General features: G+C 38.8%; 1 protein-coding gene across 11 annotated transcripts in view; it reads right to left on the bottom strand.

The window, feature by feature from the left end:
• The window catches only part of LPP (LIM domain containing preferred translocation partner in lipoma), a 741,617-nt gene that overhangs the window by 575,068 nt on the left and 141,569 nt on the right, over positions 1-24,980 (bottom strand). For 3 of the 11 annotated variants that reach the window (XM_038002351.2, XM_038002361.2, XM_073023748.1), the window contains exon 3: positions 17,856-17,956. The exons of the other annotated variants lie outside the window; for them this stretch is intronic. The gene's annotated coding sequence lies outside the window, so the exon portion shown is untranslated. The remainder of the gene's footprint in view (positions 1-17,855; positions 17,957-24,980) is intronic. 11 annotated transcript variants of the gene reach the window in all.

Raw genomic sequence — 24,980 nt, 5'->3', positions numbered from 1 at the left:
GTAGCTTCACAAAGTTTTCTCTATTTAAAGTTATTTTGGTTTTCAACAAATGCCAGTTAACCCTCTTCTATGTGTTAGTGTGTGGTTTTGGGGGAAAAAGGATGGTAGAAAGAGAAAAAGACCCAATCCCTAGTTTCAAAGAGCTCAAAGGCTGGTACCTAAGGCCAAGCACAAAATGTGATTTTTTTTTTTAAGTCAGCAAGTTATGTTCTCAATTATGAAAATACCAAATGTCAGATTTTTCTCCAGTCCAAGCAATAATATAAAATGAGCCAATTCTTCTGAATTAGACTTTTTAAAATGAAAATTATGGCTGTTGAAGCTTCTCCTTTTAATGCCAATATTATTAGAACTCAGGGGAGAACACAAGGTCAACTGACTCTGATCCATGTTCTTCCCAGGCTCTAAGCCAGCACCATCCAATAGAATTATCATAGGAGCCACATACACCATTTAAAATTTTCTAGTAGCCACATTTCAAAAGGATCATTGAAAAAAATTTTACAAATATATCCAAAATATTATTTTTTCAACATGTGGCACTAGCCACCTTCCAAGTGCTCAACAGCCACATGTGGTTAGTGGCTGCCATATTACTCAGCACATCTCCCACCTCTCCTCAGCTTTCAACTCCCAGGATGAGAACACAGCAAAACATTTATGGAAGACAAGGAGCCAAGTTCTATAATATCGATTGAGATACAAGTACTCCCAAAGGCAGACCCAGTTCTCCCAGTACTACAAAGTGTTTCTCTCAACCTTCTATCTCAAGACCGAGAGATTGCAGGACACTGTGATCGCAAACGCCAGAGGGGGAAATGGCTCCATCTTACATGTGAGGATGAGGAAACTCAAACAGGACCAAGGATTACTACCAAAACTATGACAGTTTACTCACACTGGCCACTGGGATACCTTTTCTACTGACATCATCACACACAGGACTTGAGATTCTACCCTCAAACTTTTTGTGGCTTCAAACAAGTTCTTTTTTCTAGATCTAGTCACCAATACTTCCTCTTCCCAATCCTCTGTGCATCCTCTGAGAAGAGCACAGAGAAGGTAAACATTCAGTAAGTACAATGCATTAGTGCATGAAGCTACTAAAAGAAAGAGATGAGAAGTCCTTTTCCTCTCCATACCTTCGAGTCTTGGTCCATGGATAAGGAAAATTCCATGTCCTTGTCAAATGAAAAAGAATTCTCTCTCCATCACTTTCCTGTCCTGAACAGCAAATGGCTGACATCCACTAAGCCATACTTACAAAGGAAAAGGATTCATTGGAAGGATGGGTAAGTTCCATTTCTTACTCCTTTCTGCTTTTCCAAGTGATCTCCTTTCTATTGGAGATGTGGTTTCCCAAACAGGCCCCAATGCCTGTATTGTTTACTGGGTAAGTATACACAAAAGCAGCACTGTAACTGAGCTCACCACTGAGGGAACCTCAGAATTGAGACTGCAGGGCAGGCCGTAGCAAATCCCAACATGCTCTTCAGGTCCTGACCGAATTTTCTAATTGAATTTTGAGGTCCATGTGATTTGGGAGATTCAGCTTTCCATTATCATGAAGTTGGTAGTTTGAGGACTAGTTAATAATAATAACTGCAAATTGGTGGGTAGTCAAATTACCACCAATTTGCAAAGGTGTTGGAGTGTGAATAGTCCCAGACAACTGGACTTCTGTTAAAACATAAAATAAAATAAAACTGGCCACTATCGTAGTTAACATCACCAGTAATAACTCACATTAACATCATGTACTCTGTGATATGAAGCAATGAGAAGCGTACTTCACCTCTGTGGTGGTCTTCCCAGAAATCTAAAACCCAATCTAATCATGAGAAAGGATCAGTCAGACTCAGATTGCCAGACATTCATTCTACAAAATACCTGACCATTACACGAAAAAAGTGTCAAGGTCCTAAACACAGGGAAAGGCTGAGAAATAGCCACAGTCAGGAGGAGACAAAGAAGACTAGATGACTAAATGCACAGCAGTATCCTAAACTAGATCTAGGAAAAAACAAAAGGCATTACTGGAAAAACTGGAAAACTGCCAATAAAAGATATAATCATTTCAATTAATCATGTTACTCCAATGATAATCTCTTTGCTTAAACATACTTTGGCTATGTAAGATGTTAACATCAGGGAAAGCTGGGTGAAGGGTACACAGGAACTCTTTGTACTGTTAGTCTAGCTCACTAGCTTCAACAGATAAACATTACTGGGGGATGAACACCCTTAAACTGCTTCCAGCTAAATCAAAACTCCACCAGAGAAAGAGCTGACAACAATGAGCTACAATACAAGATACTATATAAAGTGATGTCTTGGGTCTTACTGTTATAATAAATTAATAGCATTTCCAATGCATTTGATTAGTTAAAAGGCTCAATGGGAGCAAGAAAGGTGAATTAAACAAGTACTTTAAAAGTAAATAAATAAAATGAAATAAATGAATGAATGAATGAATAAGATGAGAAAGACCAACTGTGCCAAATAAGGAATTGATAACTGAAAAATCCACAGTTTTGCTAACTGTTGAAAGTTTTTATTTTATATTTGGACAGGCATTATATAGAGAATCTTCTTCCCAAACCACCGTTGGATATTTCAAAGACTATACTGGCCCTGTTTTACTGAAAGAAAGTCTATTCCCATCTGTGTTCCTGAGAAGAAAAGATGCTTCGCCAACACATTCACAGGGGTTTGTGGAGATCCAATGTCTCAACTTTCTAATCCTTATCTCAAGTGTCTGTGAAACTATATAAACTAATCCGAGACACATCCTTTTCAAAGAATCATATTTTTTTCAATTTTTTCCCTCAAAAGTCAGTTTTTCTTCAACACAGTTTACTTGATTCACCAAGCCAACTGAAGTCGAAAGATAAGAAAAATTAAACTCCACCATCTTCTCCATATATAAGTATGTACATATGTAAGTAGGTGGGTAGGTAGATGGAAGGAAGGTGGACAGGCAAGCTGAAATTATATGAGCCAAGTTTACAAACTCAAGTCTTCTGCTAAAGGAAAAGGACTTTAGGAAACTTTCTACTCCATCACAAAAATATCCACATATTCACGAGTTTTGTTTTTTTTTTTTGTTTGTTTTTTTTTTTTGAAATCCTAGTTTTAGAAAAATGTTTTCTCTTCAACAAAGGTACTGAGTGTCACAGAAACCACGTCATGGAGTCCAACACTTTTCAGATGAGGAAACAGTGAACCAAAAAAAGAAATGGAATTGCCCAAGTTAGCTCCTTCTTATCAGAATCCCTCCTGAACATTTTTTCAGGTATGTGGGCCTAAAATTAAAAAGCAAGGCCCAAAATAAATTTTTAAGTGCTGTGAGCAAAGTACTACGCTAAATTAAATTGCAGGATGCAAAGAAAAATAAGAGAAGGATCTTCCTGACCCTAAGGAGCTTTAAAACCAGCTTCTACCTCCCCCAGAGGACATTTGGAGGGCTTTCTGTGGAGAAGGATCTTCTATGAGAATGCTGTTTTCCCTACAGCCTCTCTATTTGTGTCTGCCTGTCCTCCCACGCTCCAGATACACAGGGTCCAAAGACAGTGCTGGCATTTTTCTACTTTCTTCTCTTGTCTCCAGATGGGTACTCCACAATCACATGCCCTCACTCTAGCCTCCTATTCTTCTCCCACCTCTTGCTTCTCCATTGAGACTTTCAGTTCCTGAGATTCTCTCTTTTCTCCCTGTGCACCATCCCCTCGGAGCTTCATTTTTTTTTTTCCCAATTCAAGACAGCAACTCAAGGTAGAGCGTGTTAATACAGCATTTCAGGCATTATTTTGGTCCTTTACCTGCCCTGACCCTGCCCAGTGCAACAGTCTACATTCCCAGTTCTCACAACTCTTCTTAGTTGCACTACACTAGATATAACTTCAGCAGGTTAAGATAGCAATAATGGAAAAGTGATTTCAATATGAATCCTCTTAATTTACAGTGTGGTTAAGAAAACATTTTCTGACTTAGTGGCTCATTTGATTATCAGGGCCCTAATAAATTAGGTACAAAAGATTTGAATACCCATTTAACAGAAGGGGACATAAAGTCACAGAGATGGGAAGTCACCTTTACCAAGGCCATAATGAAAATTTTTGCCACTGCTCAATCCTGAATCCACATCTACCTGGCCCAACACACTTTCCATCACATCATGTGCCCAAGATTCTAGGATCCCCTGCATGAATAATAACACACCATTAATGTTGAGGACAAACGTTCAATCTACACCTGAATTAGACCAGCATTTTTGGTTGACTTAGATACAGAGAGGAAAAAAAAACTTAAAAAAAAAAAAAAGTTTTCCAACTGATTCTGGTAGAAACGATTAGCAGAAATATCTTGCAAAGAACGTGGGTGTCCTGGAAGACTCATCGTCGTCATCATTATAATTTCTAATCATGCTGTGTGGGCAGGTGTCCATGTAGCAGAAACACCATTGGCACCCAGATTAGCAGTTTCATCGGGAGACAAGAAACTAAGTCTGCAATTCTTAGACTTCAGAGCCTGAATCACAGCTTTCCCCTCAGGGATCAGCAAATACAGTCTGTGCCTTAGCAAGGATTGTTGGGTCTGCCAACGGAGGTAACCAAATATCAGGTCCATCTAAAAATGCACAGTGGAGCAAGGGACAGGAGGCTCCCTGGGAACCTGGAAATACCACTAGCTGCAGAGGCAGGAAGGCGGAGTGTTTGTCCCACATTATAGTTCTAATTCACTCAGCAACTTTTATGAATCATTTGCCTTCTTTGCATTTTTGTTTTCATTCTCATCTGAAAATTGAGTTTTTGAAGTAAAGCTACTGGTTTTTAAATGAGACATAGGAAGAGGTCAGAAGAAAAAGTGGCCATCAATAGGGGTTTGGGCTGCCCCCCAGCACTGCACCTTTCCCTGCACTACAGCAGGTCCGTCGTTATCATTCCTATCCTGGACTTGGGCTTCTGTGCAAAATTTAGCCTAAAGTGTCCAAGGTCACAAACATCTTGGGCATCATGTGAGCTCTGCTATTGCAACAGTGCTAGCATTCTAACTCTACCAAACTGCATTTTTTCTTGAGCAATTCTTCTTATTACTATTTTTTCTTCCAGTATGGTCTTGGTCAGTCACCCAGGCTGGAGTGAAGTGGCATGATCATAGCACACTGTAACCTCAAACTTCTAGGTTCAAGTGATCCTCCTGCCTCAATCTCCCAAGTAGCTAGAAATAGCTTGGACTAATCTTATTTTTGTTTTGTTTTGTTTTGTTTTTTTTGAGACACGGTTTCACTCTTGCCATCCAGGCTGGAGTGCAATGGCGTGATTCCAGCTCACTGCAACCTCCGGCTCCTGGGTTCAAATGATTCTCCTGCCTCAGCCTCTGGAGTAGCTGGGATTACAGGCACCTGCCACCATGACCGGCTAATTTTTTTTGTATTTTTTCAATACAGATGGGGTTTCACCATGTTAGCCAGACTGGTCTTAAACTCCTGGCCTCACGTGATCCGCCTGCCTCAGCCTCCCAAAGTGCTGGGATTACAGGCGTGAGCCACCGTGCCCAGCCAGGCTAATCTTTAGACAGACATTTTTACCCGGGTATACTTGATTTGAGAAAACTTATGTAGACTTTTAAAATAAATCTATTAATATCATGACCTAAAAAAGTAATCTGAAGTATGTCTAATATGTTCCTATTCCTACACCTTAGTAGATACCTAGAGAGAATATCCAAATGAGGCAGAGACAAACTAGAGTTACAGGAATGAACCAGCCACAAATTTTATAATAATTCCCTGGAGATTTATTTATTCATACAAAAGTATTTCTTAAGTACATTAGCAAGTGTTTAAGAAATATGTGACAGGCACTATGATAGACCCAAAATGAATAGACAGACAAGGTTCCTGTCCCTGTAAAGCTTATATTCTAATGGGTCTGGGATTGTAAGAATCTGTACATAGTCAAATAACTAAAAATTAAGATTTAAAACACTATTTAACAAAACTTAAGGCCTACAAATAAGCATTTCTTACAGGAAAATTTATATCTTATTTATATGAATAAAAAAAGCAGAAATAAAAATATAGGAATTAAGAGTCAAGTTCAAACAAAGAGAAAAACAACAAAATAAACCTAGAAAAAGCAGAAGGTATTATTGAAGATTTTAAAGAAAAAATAAAGAATTACAATGTTGTAGAACCAATACATAAATGCAAAAGTTTTTTTTAATAAATAATAAATTAAACTCTGATAAACTGCCAGAAAGATGGATACATAGAGCAGAAATCCATAAAACTTTAAAGAATAATGTGAAATATAACCATAAATACAGAGGAAATGAAAATAATAATGAGAAATTATTTTACGTCATGCAAATGAATTTGAAATAGGTGACTTCCTTAAAAAAACTATAATTTAACAAAGGTAATCACAGAATAGATATAAAAGCTAATTAGTCCAATTACTATAAAATAAATGCAAAAAATTTTAAAGAGCAAACACATCCATCACTCCAAAAAAGGCAACAAGTGAGGGTACTTTCACAAGGGAATTCTATCATATTTTAAAGAAATAACCCATGTAAATGTTATCAAACTATTCCAAAATAAAGAAAAAGAAAAGCTTTCTTGTTTGTTTGTTTGTTTGAGATGGAGTCTTACTCTGTCGCCAGGCTGGAGTGGAGTGGCATTTATTTATTTATTTATTTATTTAGAGATGGAGTCTCACTCTGTCGCCAGGCTGGAGTGCAGTGGCACAATCTCGCTCACTGCAAACTCTGCCTCCCGGGTTCAAGGGATTCTCCTGCCTCAGCCTCCCGAGCAGCTGGGACTACAGGCACATGACACCACGCCCATCTAATTTTTGTATTTTTAGTAGAGACGGGGTTTCACCATTTTGGCCAGGATGGTCTAGATCTCTCTCTCTCTCTCTCTCTCTCGCTCTCTCTCTCACACACACACACACACACAAATTTTGAAATAGTCTCACGAAAATTGAAGCACAGATCATGAAAATATTAATGATCTCTAGAATCTAGCAACACTAAAAATATACAATACAGAAACAATGACCAAGTTGATAATTATTTTAGCAAGAATACTAACAGGATTTCATACTTGAAAATTTTATTCATATATTACAGCAAATTCACAGTTCAAAAGATAAAAATATAAAATTTTTTTAGAATATAAGATTACTTTCAAAGTTTCTTTAAAAAAAAGTTAGATAACCATTTAACAACCAGTCTCAATTAAAACAACAATAATAACAACACTATCAAAATAAGTGTGAATACTGTTCAACACAATACATTTCTCAAATCGAAAGCCAACTTCACTAGTAACAGGGAACATTATGAACATTCCTGTTAAACTCAGAAACAAAATAAGGACATTTACTAAAACACAGTTATTTGATATTTACTATTCTAGAGGTATTAGCACAATTAGAAGAAAGCTATAAGTGTTGTAAAAATTGGAAAGAAAGGATAAATTATTGGCAGATGATATACTTAACTAGAAAGTCAAAAAAAATTTATCTAAAATTATTCAAATAATGAGACAACTCAGTAAAGTGGCTGAGTTGAAAATCAATGTACTGAAATCAAGACCCCGAACACACACGCACACACACACATAATTAAATGAAATAGAAAATAATTACATTAACTAGAGCAAGCAGAAAATATCTAGAAAAATTAACTTCTTAAAAACATGCATGGTCTACATGAAGAAAAATCTCAGTGCTCCTGGGAACATCAAAGAAGGTTTCAACAAATGGAAAGGCATTAATATTCCAAGAAAAAGAATCAACACCTTTACAATGTATAGCATGTAATGCTAATGAATAAACCCAGCAAACCTCATAAATATATTAACAGAACTTTTTTTATTATTTTATTTTCCTTTTTTTTTTTTTTTTTTTTTTTTTTGAGACAGAGTCTCACTCTGTCACCCAGGCTGGAGTGCAGTGGTGGGATCTTGGCTCACTGCAACCTCCACCTCCCAGTTCAAGCAATTCTCCTGCCTCAGCCTCCCAAGTAGCTGGGACTACAGGTGCCCACCATCACACCCAGCTAATTTTTGTATTCTTAGTAGCAGGGTTTCACCGTGTTGGCCAGGCTGGTCTTGAACTTCTGACCTCAAGTGATTTGCCCACCTCGGCCACCCAAAGTGCTGGGATTACAGGCGTGAGTCACCACGCCCAGCCAGAACACTATTTTTAGAACTAGACAGGTTCATTATAAAGTTCAATGAAAAATAAGCAAGCATTAAAAGCCAGAAATTTTCTGAAAAACAGAAACTAATGAAAATAGGGAATCTTTGTCAGATAATAAAACATATTATAAAGCTACAATAATTGAAAGCATAATAATGACACATGAAGTGACAGATGAATAGAACAGAAAGTCTAAAAACAGATGCAAATTCTTAACTCTTAAATATTTACGTATTAAGAAATTTAATATACAATAAAAGTAGCTTTTCAAATCAGTGTGAAAGAGATGGACTCCTCAATAAATAGTGTTTGGAATTGCAGATCCAGAAAAATATCAAAATAAAGCCTCATCTCACATTTTTTACCAAAATAAAATTTCAATGGTTCAAAGATTTGAGAAAGAGAGAGCAGATGAAATAACCAGAATAAAAGTTAGAAATTTCTTTTTAAATATCACAAAGTGGGGAAGGCATTCCTAAGTGTCACACAAAATTCAAGAAACATAAAATCAAAAAAGAATTAATTATATAAAACTTTTTATTTTAATCTGCAAGTTTAAAAAGAAATGCAAAATGGTAAACCACTACAATTCCTATCACAGACTACAAGTTAACTTTCTTAACTGTAATAAATCAATAAGCAAAAATTCAACAATCCAATAGAAAAGGAAGTGAAGGACAGTTCAGAAAACGGAATTACAAATGTAGTGTATTTATATACACTGGAATATAAATACATCTGTGTGTGTGTTTCTGTGTGTGCATGTATATACACATACTTATTTATACCCGGTTTATTTCTAAAAGGATATATAAACTGATACTTTCCTCTGGGTGGGAAAAGCAGAGAGATAAGATAAGGATGTGCTTTTCATTGCATAGTTTTGAATTTTATACTATAGTTTAAACTATATTTTTGTGTTACTTATTCAAATTAATTGTTAGTTTCTTTAAAGAAATGTTGCAAAGGCCAGGCGTGGTGTCTCACACCTGTAATCCCAGCACTTTGGGAGGCCGAGGCAGGAAAATCATCTGAGGTCAGGATTTCAAGACCAGCTGGGCCAACTAGTGAAACCCTGTCTCTACTAAAAATACAAAAATTAGCCAGGCATGGCAGCAGGTGCCTGTAATCCCAGCTACTCAGGAGGCTGAGGCAGAAGAATCACTTGAATTCAGGAGGTGGAGGTTGCAGTGAGCCAAGATCATGCCACTGCACTCAAGCCTGGGTGACAGAGCAAGACTCTGTCTCAAAAAAGAAAAAAATGAAATGCTGGACAATAGCACATCAAAGAGAACGATGAATTCAGGGTAGGGAAACCAAATAGCCTGCAATGTTCCAACTCCATAAGTTGATTTTATCTTACCGTATTTTAGTTTATATTTAGAGGTAGGGTCTCGTTCCATTATCCAAGCTGGAGTATAGTGGCACAATCATAGCTTACTGCAGCCTTGAACTCTCAAGCAATGTTCCTGCCTCAGCCCCCTGAGTAGCTAGGACTACAGGTGTGTACCATCATGACCAACTAATTGTTTTAGTTCATTTTTTTGTAGAAATAGGGTCTCACTATGTTGCCGAGGCTGGTCTCAAACTCCTGGCATCAAGAGATCCTCCCACTGCAGCTTCCCAAAGCACTGGGATATGACAAAAGACAGAGAGAGAGAGAGAGAGAGAGAGAGAGAGAGAGAGAGACAGAGAGAGAGAGAGACAGAGAGAGAGACAGAGAGAGAGAGAAGGAGAGAGAGAAAGTGCATATAAAATAATTAGAAAATAAGAATAACTAAAAAAAAAAAAAATGGGGCCACAGCACCCAGCCTCAATTCTGCAACTTAATGTGGCATATCAGAATAAGCATGAGAAAGATATCAGAATCTGAAGACTAATATAGCTGCTTAGTATCTTTGACTTTTTGGAAGTTCTTCATCCTTTCAGCACCTCAGTTTCTACAACTGTTAAACAGGAAGCTAAAACTTACACTTCAACAGGTTTCTGTGAAAATTAAATAAGATAACTTATAATAAAGCACTTAGCCCAAGTTCTTGCAAGGAACATATATTCAATCAATGTTGGCTCTCTTTACTATAAGGACCCTTTTAAAAAATAATAATAGCAATAAAAATAATGCTCTGCTCAATTTTCCACACACATTCCACCCAACATCTACCCCTAACACTCTGGCACCAGCTTCCCTTTATTGCCATGTCACCCTAACTGCCCAAGAAGCAAGGACTGAATAAACTCAAATTCTAAATGCCAGTCTAGAGAATGAATTTTTTAAAAATCTATTTCAACTTGCACATTTCACAGTGGAGGCCATCTATAATTAGGTGATGGCCAAAGTGATGAAAACTCAAATCTATTGACCCCTTTTTCATAGACTCTTCAACACAATTATTTCATGTGTCAGCAAAGATTGAGCATCTCTCCCTCAACAATTATTCCATGTGTCAGCAAAGAATGAGCACCTCTCCCTCAACTCCACTGGCTAACTATTTTTTAAGTTCACATTGTTTTGTTGCCTTCTCACTCCCAAGCACCTACAGCGCACTCATGAATCGGGCATCCTTGGCCTGTCTCTCCCTGTGAACATGGATCACCGCAGAATACACACAGTCACCTGCCTCATATCACTGCAGACATTAGAAGCCAAAGTTATCTTTCTGGTAATATACCAAAAGACCAACTTCGTCAGTCTTCCAGAAGAAGAAAAAAAAAAAAAAAACAAAAAAGAAAGAAAACTTGAACAAAAACTCACTCTATCGATAGAAACAAATAAAGAACCCCTTTCTCTAGAACACGATGACTTAAAGGGATCTTAAACGTGATGCATCCTCACAGCACTGGGTTTTGTTTGCAGTCGTGGTAGTGGCGGTGGTGAGGTTTTGGGTGTTTGTTTGTTTTGTTTAATTTATCTTTCTTTCTGTTTTTGGCCTGTGTGAAAGATTCTGTTATGGTTATTATCAATTCTCATTTAAAGAAACAAGGACAATGGTATTAATAATGAAACAAAAGTACTCCTTTTTACTCTCTGTGGTCTGCAAGAAGTTTCACATTTCACTCAGATCAGAACTCCACGTTTTACTGATGTGAAAGTATGTGGTTTTTGCGATAGCCGAGTTCTTCTAATATTCAACTTTGTTGTTTCTTACTTTCAACTTACAGTAAATGAATCCCGATTTTTCCCCTTTGTCAAAATCAGCCCATTTTCAAAACAAGCAAGCCACCTCACTCACGACACTTTTCATGAATATTATACAGCATAAGGCTATTTAAAGCTATTTTATTGAATTTTACAATCTCAACTACGAAGGAGATTGCTCAATTTTTGTCTGTGGATGCCACAGGACACAACTAATTCTGGAGAAGCACAGAAGAAAGACAAGTCCTACCTCTGCTTATCTTGCCTCTCCCCTAACGACCTCTCAACCTTTGTTTTCTCAACCTTTGCTTTCGGTAACATTTAAACAGAGGAATCAGGGATCATCAATCAGTCCTCAACAAGAGAAGAACAATTACTGTCATCATGCCCACAGCCATCATCTTTAACCTTGGCTTCAAGTGTGCTCAATCTGCCTCCAGAGCCTGCAAAGTAGGTAACGCAAAAATTACTCTCCTCCACTGTACATTAGAAGAAACACAGGCTCTGGACAGGCACGGTAGCTCATGCCTGTAATCCCAGCACTATGGGAGGGCAAGGCAGGTGGATCACCTGAGGTCAGGAGTTCAAGACCAGCCTGGCCAATATGGTGAAACTCCGTCTCTGCTAAAAATACAAAAATTAGCCAGGCATGGTCATGTAATCCCAGATACTGGGGAGGCTGAGGCAGGAGAATAGCTTGAACCTGGGAGGCAGAGGTTGCAGGAGCCGGGATCGCACCACTACACTCCAGCCTGGGCAACAGAGTAAGACTCCATCAAAAAAAAAAAAGAAGAAGAAGAAGAGGAAGAAGAAGGAGAAGAAGAAGGAGAAGGAGAAGAAGAAGAAGGAGGAGGAAGAGGAGGAGGAGAAGGAGGGGGGGAGGAGGAGAGGGGGGAGGAGGAGGGGGAGAGGAGGAAGAGGAGGAGAGGAAGAAAGAGAAGAAGAAGAAGGAGGAGGAGGAGGAGGAGGAGGAGGAGGAGAAGAAGAAGAAGAAGAAGAAGAAGAAGAAGAAGGAGGAGGAGGAGGAGGAGGAGGAGGAGGAGGAGGAGGAGGAGGAGAGGGGGGAGGAGGAGAGGGGGAGGAGAGGGGGGAGGAGGAAGAGGAGAAGGAGAAGAAGAAAGAGAAGAAGAAGAAAGAAGGAGGAGGAGGAGAAGAAGAAGGAGAAGGAGAAGAAGAAGGAGGAGGAGGAGGAGAGGGGGGAGGATGAGGAGAAGGAGAAAAAGAAGAAAGAGAAGAAGAAAGAAGAAGAAGGAGGAGGAGGAGGAGAAGGAGAAGGAACATCAACTCAGGCTCAGAAAGAACAAATGATTTGCCCTGGAGCTCCCAGCAATAAGTGGGAAGATCAAGTCCTTGACTGAAGTTTTACCTTTCTGGAACAAGGGCTCTATCTACTCTCTACTCTGCTTACAGTGAGCACCCTGGATTTTGTTTGTTCCCCTCAATACTTTGTACAGCACTGGCTCTTAGTTGCTTCTCATGACACAATGACTCCACCAGCAAGGCTGACAACCAGTGCATACTTGATGGCACCACTGTTTATATTGGAGTTGGTTTAGATTGTTCAGTGCCTGGGCCATAGCAGTTGTTAAATATTTTCACTATCACTAGGATCTGTCAATTTTCAGATGTGTCACAAGCAATTTATTATCAGTAACTGTTTAAATCCTAAAATTCCAAATGATTTGTTTTTGTTTAAAAACTAGCACTCTTTCAAGGTTATCCCTATGATATTGTCACTCACATTCCCATTTACTAGCTTAAGTGGAGCATCTAGAAGCAGAGTTATAGACAGTTTTTCATTTATTCCACTTCACCATAGCCTGCCTTCTCTGTGATAGGGGCATATCACAGCCCATAGTGTGCTGTGACATGAACATTATCCATCATAAGAATCTTGGATAAACAAAGCTGAGAAACTACTTCTGTAAATGTTGGGGACAGAATGACCAACAATTTGACTTTCCTAGAAAGAGAAGAGAATATCTGAATTCCCTGTAGACTGGTAAATCCTCTACCATCAGTCCTGAATTCTGAGGAGGCTTGATATTTAAGCAAAGAAACTTAGAAGGTTCCACTAGTTATTCCTAGCTCTGTCACTAAAAAATTGTGTCCAAACAGAGGTAATAACAGTGCGTTGCCTGTTCCCCAAATGACGCACACACACAGACACACACACACACACTCACACCCCAGAGCACAGAATGGATCCAGTGTAGTAGTGCAGGTGACCAAAAACGCCCCACAGTCCATTCAATACATGTATAAACAATGTATCCTAACAATGTCTAAGAGACAATCAGCTGTATTCCCTGTGTTAATAAAGTCATATTGAACATCCCAGTTATGAGCTTATCTCACAGACTAAGAATGTGTTATCTATCTCCCCCACTAGATTGTAAGTTCCCTATGATGAAAAACCAATTATTCATTCAATAAATACTTACTGAGCATCTATTATGCACCAGGCACTGACCTCGGTGGGGATATAACAAACAACTTAAAAAGACTAAATCCTGGCACTCATGGAGCTGACATCCCAGTGTGGTAAAAGTAGAAAATTCATAAACAGGTAAAGATGCACATAATTTTCAGAGAACAATAAACGCTCAAAAATAAAATAAAATAGAGTACAGGAGATAGGTAGTGTCAGATGTGGAAGCACAAATGTTATCTATCTTAATCGCTATTTCTAATCATTGATTTGAGGCTTTCAAAAAAACAGCCATGTCTGAGTCCCACCCTCAGACATTCTGATTTAATGAGCTTGGGGGTGGGCTTGGACAACACTATTTTTAAGGGCAAACCAATCATTCTCACATACCACCAGGACTGAGATCCACTGGTATGTATGATTTTAAAGGAGAACAGGCTTTGGTTTGAAACCTATCTGTCACATTTCAAATGTGTGACCTCAGGAAAAAGACTTCATTTCTTTAAGCCTCAATGCTCACGTCTGTAAAATGGGATAATAATAGTAATTAGACACCTCTTTGGATTCTTGTGAGAATTGAATGCTACATGCAAAGTATAGCAAGGTTTCTAGCACAGGCAAAGGACTCAGTAAGTGTTTGCCATCATTTACTGTTATCTCTACCAGTTAAAAATATGCATAGAAGATGCAAATTGAGGGCTGCAGGCCGAATCTGGTCCTTGGACGGGTTCTGTTTGCCATTTGCAGTGCGGACTTACAACGTGCTTTGTTGTTGTTTTGAGTGAAAGTTGATGCTACTGAGTAAGATTGTAAGTTGCATTTTTTTTCTTCCATGAGGAAGTATCTCTCATAGTGCTTTAAAAATACTTGAATGAGCTGCCAACATTTTAAAAACCAAAGAGTTTACATAAAAATCTGGCAATGATGCATCTCCACGTGGCAATAATGAGCTAGCGCCAAGCGGCTGCCACCCCTTTCAGAGAGGATGCCCTCTTGAGCACCTCCCATTCCCCACCATGCACTGCAGCTCTCTCCCCAAACACATGCCCAGACCGTGGCATTTCAACAACACACTAGCACTGTTACTTTCCTTACAGTAAAGAGGAAAACAAAATATTTCCTGCACCCACGACTCTAAAGTGGGAAGAGGTTAAGCTAGATAAAGGGCTTTGTGTTTCAAGAAAATGTGCCTGACTCTGTAGGCATATGGCTTAACATATCCTTGACACTGAAATAGGAGCTTTGCAAACATTAGCTCCATTCATCGCACAATTCTGTGAGGTACTTTCCATGATCACAATTTTCAGGCCAGGCACGATGGCTCACACCTGTAATCCCAACACTTGGGGAGGGCATGGCGGGTAGATCATTTGAGGTCAGGAGTTCAAGCCCAGCCTGACCAACATGGTGAAACTCCGTCTCTACTAAAAATACAAAAAAAGAAAAAAATTAGCCAGGCATGGTGGTGCACGCCTGCAATCCCAGCTACTTGGGAGGCTGAGGCAGGAGAATCGCTTGAACTCAGGAGGCACAGGTTGCAGTGAGCCAAGATCACGCCACTGCACTCCAACCTAGGTGAAAGAGTGAGACTACGTCTCAAAAAAAAAAAAAAAAAACACAATATTTTTCAAAGATGAGGAAACCACCCTAGAGAGGCTAAGCAACAGCCTTCAGTCACACATACAATAAGTGAAAAGTTAGGTACAGAAACAGAACTGTCCGACTTCAAAGGTGAAACTTCCTCCACCATACTATGTTCCCTGCACCAATGGGAATATTTAGTGTAATTAAACTATTGAAGACAACAACAGGTAAATGAGAAAATCCTTGGAAAAGAACACCGTTAATTTAGAATAGTATACGTCTCTCTCTGGCCACACTACTGGCATCACCCATCCCAAATACTTTCGGTTGCTGTGTGTTTCAGACTCCTAGAAACCTTCAAATAACATAGTAAAACCTGCTCCTCTTTTCCTTTCATCTTACATAAAGGCAGTTCTCTTAAGTCTATAGTCAAAGAGATTATAAAAAGAAAACAAATCATTTTGCGTGTGTGTGTATCTGTGTGTTTGTGTGTGTGTTGTGTTGTGAAAAATCAAAACCAATAACTGAAACAGAAGACCAAGACCCAGTAAAACTCATCTCAGATATTAACACTTTGCAGAAGCCTCTCTGGACTCACTTTGTCAGAATTAACCTGCCTCCAGATTCTTATACAGGTTATTTGTACCTATCTCAGATTTCCATATCACATTATACTTATGGGTTATGTCAACATAACTATGTTTTATTTACTTCTTTATGCCCCAATCCACACCTCCTCCCAATGTTAAGCTCAAAGAAAGGCACAAAGCTGGATGTTCAGTACAATGGTTGTTGACTTGAGGGCTGAAAAATAAGAGTGAAATCAAGGTAACACTGACCTTTTCCTAACAATTTTTTTAAAGTAATACATTTAGTATTTAGCTCTTACAGAGTTAGGCTTTGTGGGGATGTAGAGATTAATTTTTTTAAGTACTTTGACTTCAAAGAACTTATCACCCACTGGGAGAGTCAAAAGCACATATATAACCATAATGCAGGAGAAATAAAAATGAAATCTCCTAAGAGATATAAACAAAAAAGTCCTGGCAATTGAGAGAAACGTGCAAGCTAGGAAATGTATCAGTCTTTTGCTATCATCTTTATTTTAAGTGGTCAATTAAAATATTTCAGCCCAAATAAATATGTAATTTATTTCCCTGATAATTTAATGACATTTCTTTTTTGAATCAACTGACATTTAACTATCAGAAGAGCTGTTAAGAAAGGTCTCAGCCATAATAGGGAATTCAACTTTTTTTTTTTTAAGGAAGCTTAAGAGAAATTATCTTTGTGTTTCAGCAGTTCTGGAAGAGCTTGACTTTTCTGACAATATAACTGCAAAGGAACTTGAGTCAAAACACATGGGAAAAGAAAAGATGCTCAAGATAGTTCAAGTCTACAATTATTTGCTGAACACATGCTAAGTGCCAGGAAATATGTTAAGCTCTCCAGGGAAACAGAGCTCAGCCTTTATTTGGGATAACAGTGGGCTACTCACTCAGGATAAGACATTAAGGTATAACTTTATGATAAGCAGCATAGAAGAGGTATATGAGCAAAAAGCTGTGAGATTTAAAGGGGAGAGAAAGTATGTAAATTAGGAACTTTATTGATACATGTGGCATGACACCATGAAAAGAAAACTAAATTTAGTAACTTAGCATTTGCATTGTACTCCTGGTTCTGCCAATAATTTGGTGAAAGAACTTGAGCAAGTCCCTGCCCACCTTTTAGGCTTCAGATTTCCCCCCATTATTAAAAAACAGGCTTAAACTATACAGCCCTTCCAGTGATCTTAGTCTACAAACAAATCTGGGCATTCAACTACACTCTGAATTGGAGGTACAGCAAGAGAATGCAAATTTTCTATTACGCCATTTAAATCTATTTGCCCTCTGAGAAGTTTGCCAACCCAGAAATTCAAAAGCAACAAATCTAGTAGATACAAATTTGATACATTTATTATAATTTATATGACTACAATTGACTGACTAAATTACATGTTGTTCCATCATAAAGGCTGGAGTACTGCTACAACATCAACAGGGGACATACGAAGACAGGCAGTTAAGTAGGGTAGATTTCCACCAGGGCTCTTCCTCCATTCTATGGCACAGAAGGTAGAGGGTAATTACAGGTCCAGCGATTACTAGCTGATACTAGTCCTTTTTCTAAGAAAAGTGAGAACTTTATTTCCCATTAGAAATGGTTCCAGTATATCTTTCCAAAGCCATACACCTTTCAAATATTTATTTTGTAAATTATCATTGTCCAACCCTGTCTTACAAAATCAGAATCTCTAGGGAGGGTACTGGGAACCTATTTTTAATAATAGGTGATTTTGAAGATCAAGCAAGTCAGGAAACTCCTGTTATAGAACATCTGATCTTCTCATTATTCACCACAAGGGCCCTGCTTCTTATCCTGTTTGCATGTTTCTCCTACCTGCAGTGTGCTTCTCCTACCATCGCTGGTGACATATACTTACCTATTCTTCAGGGTCCAGCTCAGATACCACCTGATTCCATGACCCTCCACACTCTCTCTTCCAGGAAAGTACCTTTTACCTCCCGCAGTTCTTTGTGCTCTCTTTAAGTATAGAAGAGATCAGAGAAGGAGTCTGAGTCTTTCATGCACTTATAAGTTCATTCATTCACTTATAAGTTCATTCATTCAACAAACATTTACTGGTCACCTATCCCATGCCAGGTACTACTCTCTAGGCACCAGTGACACAGCAATGAACAAAACAAAGTTCTCTATTTTCAGGGACATTTTAGTACAGGTGCTGGCAAGCTGTGGCATGCAGACCAAATCCAGCTCACTGCATGTTTCTGTAAATAAAAGTTTATTGGAACATATCCGCACTCAATTATTTATGTATTGTTTATGGCGGAGTCTTGAGTGTTTCATGTATTGTCTGAGAGCAGAGTGAGTAGCTACAACAGAGACCTTATGGACCACAAATCTAAGCTGTGTACCATCTGGCCCTTTACAGAAAAAGTTGGCCAACCCTTGTTCTAGTATATTTTTCCCACATAGCACAGTGTTGAGTACATAGTAGGCAGTTAATAAATGCTTAAAGAATAAAACAAAGATTAAAAGTAAGAATAAAATCATATAAGACAAGTCCTACAGCAGAACCTCTTTTACCCGCCTCCATCTCCATTCTTAATCATGCCAAAGCTAATTCCCACCCAGAATAGAATGTTGTTAGCAACCACGGTTTAGCATGATAAAAAGGGAGGGAGCAAGCTTTCAAACCTATGGAAAAGTTAAGAAATAAATAAATGTGCTGTGATTTCAAAACTCATTGCTATTTCAGGCTCGTTTGTGATCATAACAGCTGGCCTGGCAAAATATATTACAATAGCTGTCTTTTCTGGCTTTCTGGAGCTTACAAAAGTTTGAGGAGAGTTACTGCATTTCATTGCTTTGTTTGCCTGCATAAGATGCACCTTATGGAGGAGACTTTTGTGTCTTCTGGATCAAGCTGACTAATGAGACTCAGATTAGGTTAAACAAAAACACACAGGAGCATATGAGGAAAACCCCATTCTGTCAAATACTAAAGTCCATAAATGGCAATCTTATATCCACATCCTAAGAGCTGTCTTCTTTATCACGTCGATAAGAATGCCCTGCTTTCTCTCAAGAAAAGAACTGAAAACTGTGCTGTTTGCAGGATCCTTTTCAGAGGCTGAGTTACCATGAAATTTAAAGTGGAGAACTGATATATAGCTAAGGTTTTGTAAGTCTTCGGCAAGGTTTCATTGTGGTTTACTGCAAAGAGTAACAGTTTTAGATTCGAACAAATCTCTGTTCCACAAAAACTGTGGCACCCGTCAGTCATGTAAACTTAGGCAAATCATTTAGCCTCTCTGAGTCTCTGTTTCTTAGTTATAAATTGGGATAATAGAAATTACACTGAAGGAAGGATGGGAGAATTAAGTGACAGAGTAAATGCAAAGCAGCTTTCTCAGAATAAGGAGAAAAATGGCTTTCAGTAAAGGACGGTTGTTTTCCTTCCATTTTGTCCAAAATCAAGTACCAAGCAGCTCCCCAAACCTTGAAAATACCTTCATTATGTTGTCTCTAAACTCCCTGAGAATGCTACCATATGTTCTGTTTTGTTTTGTTTTGTTTTTTTTCAAGTCAGCAAATTGGGCTTGGTATGGTGGCTCACACTTACAATCGCAGCACTTTGGGAGGCCAAGGCAAGCAGATAGCTTGAGCCCGGTAGTTCAACACCAGCCTGGGCAACACGGCAAAACACAGTCTCTATAAAAAGTACAAAAAAATTTAGCCAGGCATTGTGGTGCACACCTGCAGTCCAAGCTACTCGAGAGGCTTCAGTGACCCCAGGACCTTGAGGCTGCAGTTGATTATGATCGTACCACTGTACTCCAGCCTGGGTAACAAAGTGAGACTCTGTCTCAAATAATAATATAAATAATAAATAAACAAAATCAACAAATTTGGAGAGATGGCAATTGTACATCTTTGACTTTTCTTAGTCTGACCTCAAGAAAATTATTTTTAATTTATTACATCCTTCTTAAAAGAGAACTACTCTGAAGCTATACAATAGCTCTTCATTCTATGTCCTGGCAACTGATTCTTAGCAAAACACTCCTTAAAATAACATTCTCCAACAGGCATTATACTAAGAACATCCTGATTAGTATCACAGAAAGGGTAATCAGGTTAGTTCTGACCTTCCCTCCTGATGTTGAAATGAAACAAAAATGGCCAAACTCTGGTCATTTCCACTTTCTGGTCCCCGTGGCCTTTAGCCCCTGTAATCCTCAGTGTAAAATGCAGTAAGGAAATTTATAAGTTTTCATCAAAATCATCTCCATTAACTTTATACCTAGAGAGTTAGCAGAAAGGCAGGTATAGATATGGATGGACAAATAGATAAATACAAATGACTGGTAAAAATGGAGAAATATACATGAAACAGGGAGGTAAGAATAGCCAGAAATGGTTAGATGGATGGCTGGATAGAGAAGCAGGAGGGTGGATGGGCAGGTGCATGGAAAAACAAGCACGGACAAAAGGAAGGACGGAACTAGGGCAAATGTAGAAGATAAGATGCTGAGCAGACACATAGAAATGCATAGAGACAAAGGGATAAATCCATGACAAAAAAGATCAATCTTAGGACTTAAATACTAGAAAAATCTCCTCTCACAGCTTGCTATTCCTTCTATCTTCATTTAAGAAAATATTCAAAGGTCTCTCTTCATCATTATGTCATCATATCCAGAAATGTGTTTATAGTATTATATACGTGCCCAGCAACAGATAATGAACCCTTTGAGCAAAACAAATCTATTGTATCCTTCTACAAAGAGAAAATAAAAAGTCTTCCAGACGGCATAAGGCAACTTATCTAATGCAGAACATTCAGGAGACCAACCAATCTATTTTTTAGTATTTCTGTAACTAATGTTGTATTAATTAAGAGAACTCGGGCTAATATGTTTTGCTGTGGTCAGAATTTTCTACAAATTAATAACTCTACATGTCTGACCTTTTTACCTTGACTGAGATCTTAACTAAAAATACTGCTAAACTCCAACTCAATACATATTAATTTATTAAAAAAATCAGATACTTCCAAATCCTTTACTGCCAAAAAAAGAAAAAAAATGGCCAAGTGTGTCTGCCATGTTTTAAAGTAAGTTCCTTTCTTGGTAAGCAGTTAACCCTTAATTGTGGAAACAATGGTCACAATTGTTTGTCACAAAATCTCAAAATGCATGTGAATATATCAGATAATGCAATATTACGCAATGATTAAAATTTACATTTTGGGAACGTTTACAATACAGTGTTATGTAAAGAAAACAGAATAAAAATATACATCCATATACACACAAACACACACACACACACAAAAAAAACACAACCCTTCTTAAAAAAAACAGGACAGAGTACCCACGTGTTTAAATTAGAACAATGATGTCCCTGGATGATGGACTAAGGGTTATTTTGATTTTCTTCATACTTCTGTGCATTTAACTTTTTTAAAAGAGTCTACATAACTTTCACAATTGAAAAACAAATGTTTGTTCTATTTTAGGGATGATAAAAGTCCCTTTGTTGAGATAACAAATAGGAAGGTATTTTCTGTTTACAGAGTATTTTCATAGGCATTAACTCATCTGATCCATTCAACAGTTCAGAGAAATGGATTTGATGATGATCCCCAGCGACAGCAGGGCAGTGAAGCTCATAACTCGAAATGTGACACAGGCAGACCTGGCTCAAGCTTCCTGGTGCCCTATTGTCTTCTTTACAATGTCCATTCATTTTTCTCAAGAAAGGAGTTTTGTTTTAGTTTGCTTTCTAAAAGGGTTCCAAAACTGTTTTACTTCCCTCTCATCCCAAGGTCCAACATCCTACTTTTTTAAAAACAAGAACCAAGAATAAAAAAACAGACAGCCCACCCTAAATGCCTCACCTCATAGTGAGAGGGGGAGATTGTTCAAGAACTTTAAAATTCACTGTTGCTATTTTCACATATTCATACAGCCAATTATCCTAACGGGACTAGTCCAACCTATTAAGGGGATGTCCAGGCACAATTTAAAAAAAGACACAGTCTGACCTAGAAAGGGAATCAGAGACGAAGATTCAAAAGCTGCTTAAGACGACATAATGCTGAGGGAGAATTATAGTCAGCATCGAAGAAGCAACACAGCTCAAATTTGCCTGGTCTTGGAATGACTCACCGGTATTGCTGTGACGCTTTCCTGTCCCATTGATCAGACAGGTTTTTCCATTAGAATTTACTGACGATGTGCTCCCCAGTAAGTTGGTAAGATCAATTCTGTAGTTTTAAAATAAGGAAGATATGACTGAAATATTAGAACATAGTCTCCATACATCACACACAAAAAAGCCCAGGGAGAGTCCAAGGCTGTGTGAAGGAAAACTGGCCTCCCTTCCAGCTCAGCCCATGAGCAAGTTCACCCGTCTGTCTGCTCTGGGTTTTTTGATAAAGAGTTAACTGATTCTGACACAATCTGCTGCCTTATTAAGGTGTAAGACAGATAAGTTAGAGACAGAGTGTGTATATGGGAAAAGTCTGGGCCTGCTTAGGGCCTGGGACAAGAAGAGAAGCTGGGTCTTCACGAAAAGGCTGAAGCCCATAGAATAAGATAGAGCCTCACGACTGGCTTCAGTGGGGCTAAGGTTCCCTCTGCTCATGCAAACTTCTAGAACAGAACTTATGGCACAGTGGGCAGAATAAATATGCATTATGGGAATGGGCCGGGGGTAGAAAAGAAACAGATGGTCAGGACGCTGAGCTTTTGTTCCTTTATAGCATTGTCCAGCTTCCCCTCCAGCTGAAACCACACCCTTTTTGTGACCTTCTTACTCTTTTCATGCCCTGAGTGTAGCTTTTTCATCCTCATACCAATGGATTAAACGTCTTTTCAGAAAGCTTTCACTTTATGCACTGCAGGCCATAAGTAAACTGCTATCCGTAAAGTTTGAGAAGGGGTACTCATGGGAAGTGCCTCATGAGAAGTGTGCACCCTAGTCCACACCCAAACATTTAGGGATATGAGCTGAATTCTGGCAAAACCTCCCTAAGTGAGTCTTATCCACAAACTTGGGTGAGAACGATTGCTGTGTGAAGCAATCACCAACAATGGCATTTAAGAGAAGCAAAGGCAACATAAGCAATGGAGTAGCCAGGCTAGTGCCTGCAAGAGGATCAGTGGCCAGTAGCCTGTGCTCAAGGTGGACAAAGGGAGGGGGCCCAGAGAGTGACCAGGATAACAGAGTGGTGTCCACTCTGGACAAGGAAACAGAAAGTTGTTCCCAAGAAAAGAGGAGTGTGATCTGTCGAAGATCTCCAGAGAAGAGGATCCTATTCGGAGTCTTAGAGAGGTAAATTGGGAAATTTGGGCAGGATTTGGGTTTGGAGAGATAAGTTTGCAAAGGATGTTCATTTCAGGAAGGCTAATCAACCAATCTACACAATATATTCAGTTTAACTTGGAGAAAAGATGACAGTAGGTAAAAGTAGATGAGCACATCCTCTATGTAAATGACTTAATTATTGTTGAAACGATGATAGACTCTGAAGAAACTTCGCGTTGGAGAAAATTTGTCATAGGCTCCCAATTCAAAGATACATAACCCAGCATGGCTACTAAATTTCTATGGACATATGTCTTTCGCCAAAATGAAGTAGTGACCTCAACTAAGTGCCTCTACCTGACTCCTTTGAATGTCAAAACCAAGTCCAATTCAGTTATCTCATCAATCTCTAGAAACATATCCTTATTGTTTCACTTCCATACGAAATGCTCAATATGAAATGAAGGATTAAGCTGGGTAATAAAACCTAGCCCCAGTGTCATTTGATAATGATCTTTGCATTGTTAATAGTTTCTTCATACATAAAATGGAAGTGGAAAGAAAAGATTTTAGTTAATAACCAAGATAGCTGTTCCGCTTGAATCACTATATAAACTACTGACTCACATTTTAAAACCTGATAGGCAATCCTTTGTTTTCTATAAGCAACATATAGTCTCTCATTTGTACCATCAATCTATTCAATTCCTGATTTGCAAGAATCCCTTCTGCTTTATTCACAATTCCAAAAATAGAATGTATCTACTTGATTAGAGCCTCCCACCTACTGTACTATTATGGAATTTATGACTTTACCCCTCGGATTTTTTACCCTACGACATTCTCTAAAACAGTATCTTGGAGGGAAAGAAACAGTCTGAGATTCACAAGCAATGTCCAGGGTTTGGCACTGAGGGGTGGTTGTTATTTCCGAAGTGGGGGCTGATTCTTGCACTATGGACCTTGGCAGCATTACACAAGATTTGTTGACTCAAGGCTGAGTTATCTAAGTGTGTCCTTCAACTGGTGTTGCATAAGTAGATTAACCAGCCTGAATTATAGACTGAATGACATCATTCCCTGCTCAGGAAACTGCCCCTGGTTTTTCACTTCCATAATGTGGCCCTACCCTACCATTCTAGCCTCCCACTTTTGTCCCCTAAAGGAACTATGTTGACATTTGGGAAGAGTAGGGGGCAAGAAGTCTGGCACTGGCAGAACATCTCCTTTCTCCACTGCTTCTTCTCTTTTCTTGTTTGCTTCCTCCCACTCCCTTGTTCTCAGGCGAGGAAGCAGAGAGTTACCCAATTATCGAGTTTGGAGAAGAAACTGGCCATGTGTAACCCAGCCACTTCCTTCCAGTCTTTGTGAGCTAACCTGACTGTTAGAGGCATATCCTCACTGTTCTTCATGGTTGGGAGCTTTACACACAGTGTGCCCTAAATGGAAGATATTGAGTGCAGGAGCTATCTGAGAGGAAGAGGGTAAATTTCATTCATGGGTGCTGCGTTAGCAAGCCCAGTGAGCTAATGTTCCACAACCTGGACATTATTGCCATCTGCCTCTGACTCCATTATTTTCAACTGGTTTCAACGTAGGTAGAAAAGAATGAGAGACAGAACAGCAAATGGAGCTGGGAAAGGGCTTGGTGACTGACACAAAGGCTACATTCAGTTTCAATTAGCCTCCTAAATTATCACCTACTGTAACCACACTACATGTGCACTAT

Source organism: Chlorocebus sabaeus, chromosome 15 (genome assembly GCF_047675955.1).
Source record: "Chlorocebus sabaeus isolate Y175 chromosome 15, mChlSab1.0.hap1, whole genome shotgun sequence".
Taxonomy (NCBI): domain Eukaryota; kingdom Metazoa; phylum Chordata; class Mammalia; order Primates; family Cercopithecidae; genus Chlorocebus; species Chlorocebus sabaeus.
Note: the sequence above shows the minus strand (reverse complement) of the source record. Positions and strands in the feature narration are given on the sequence as shown.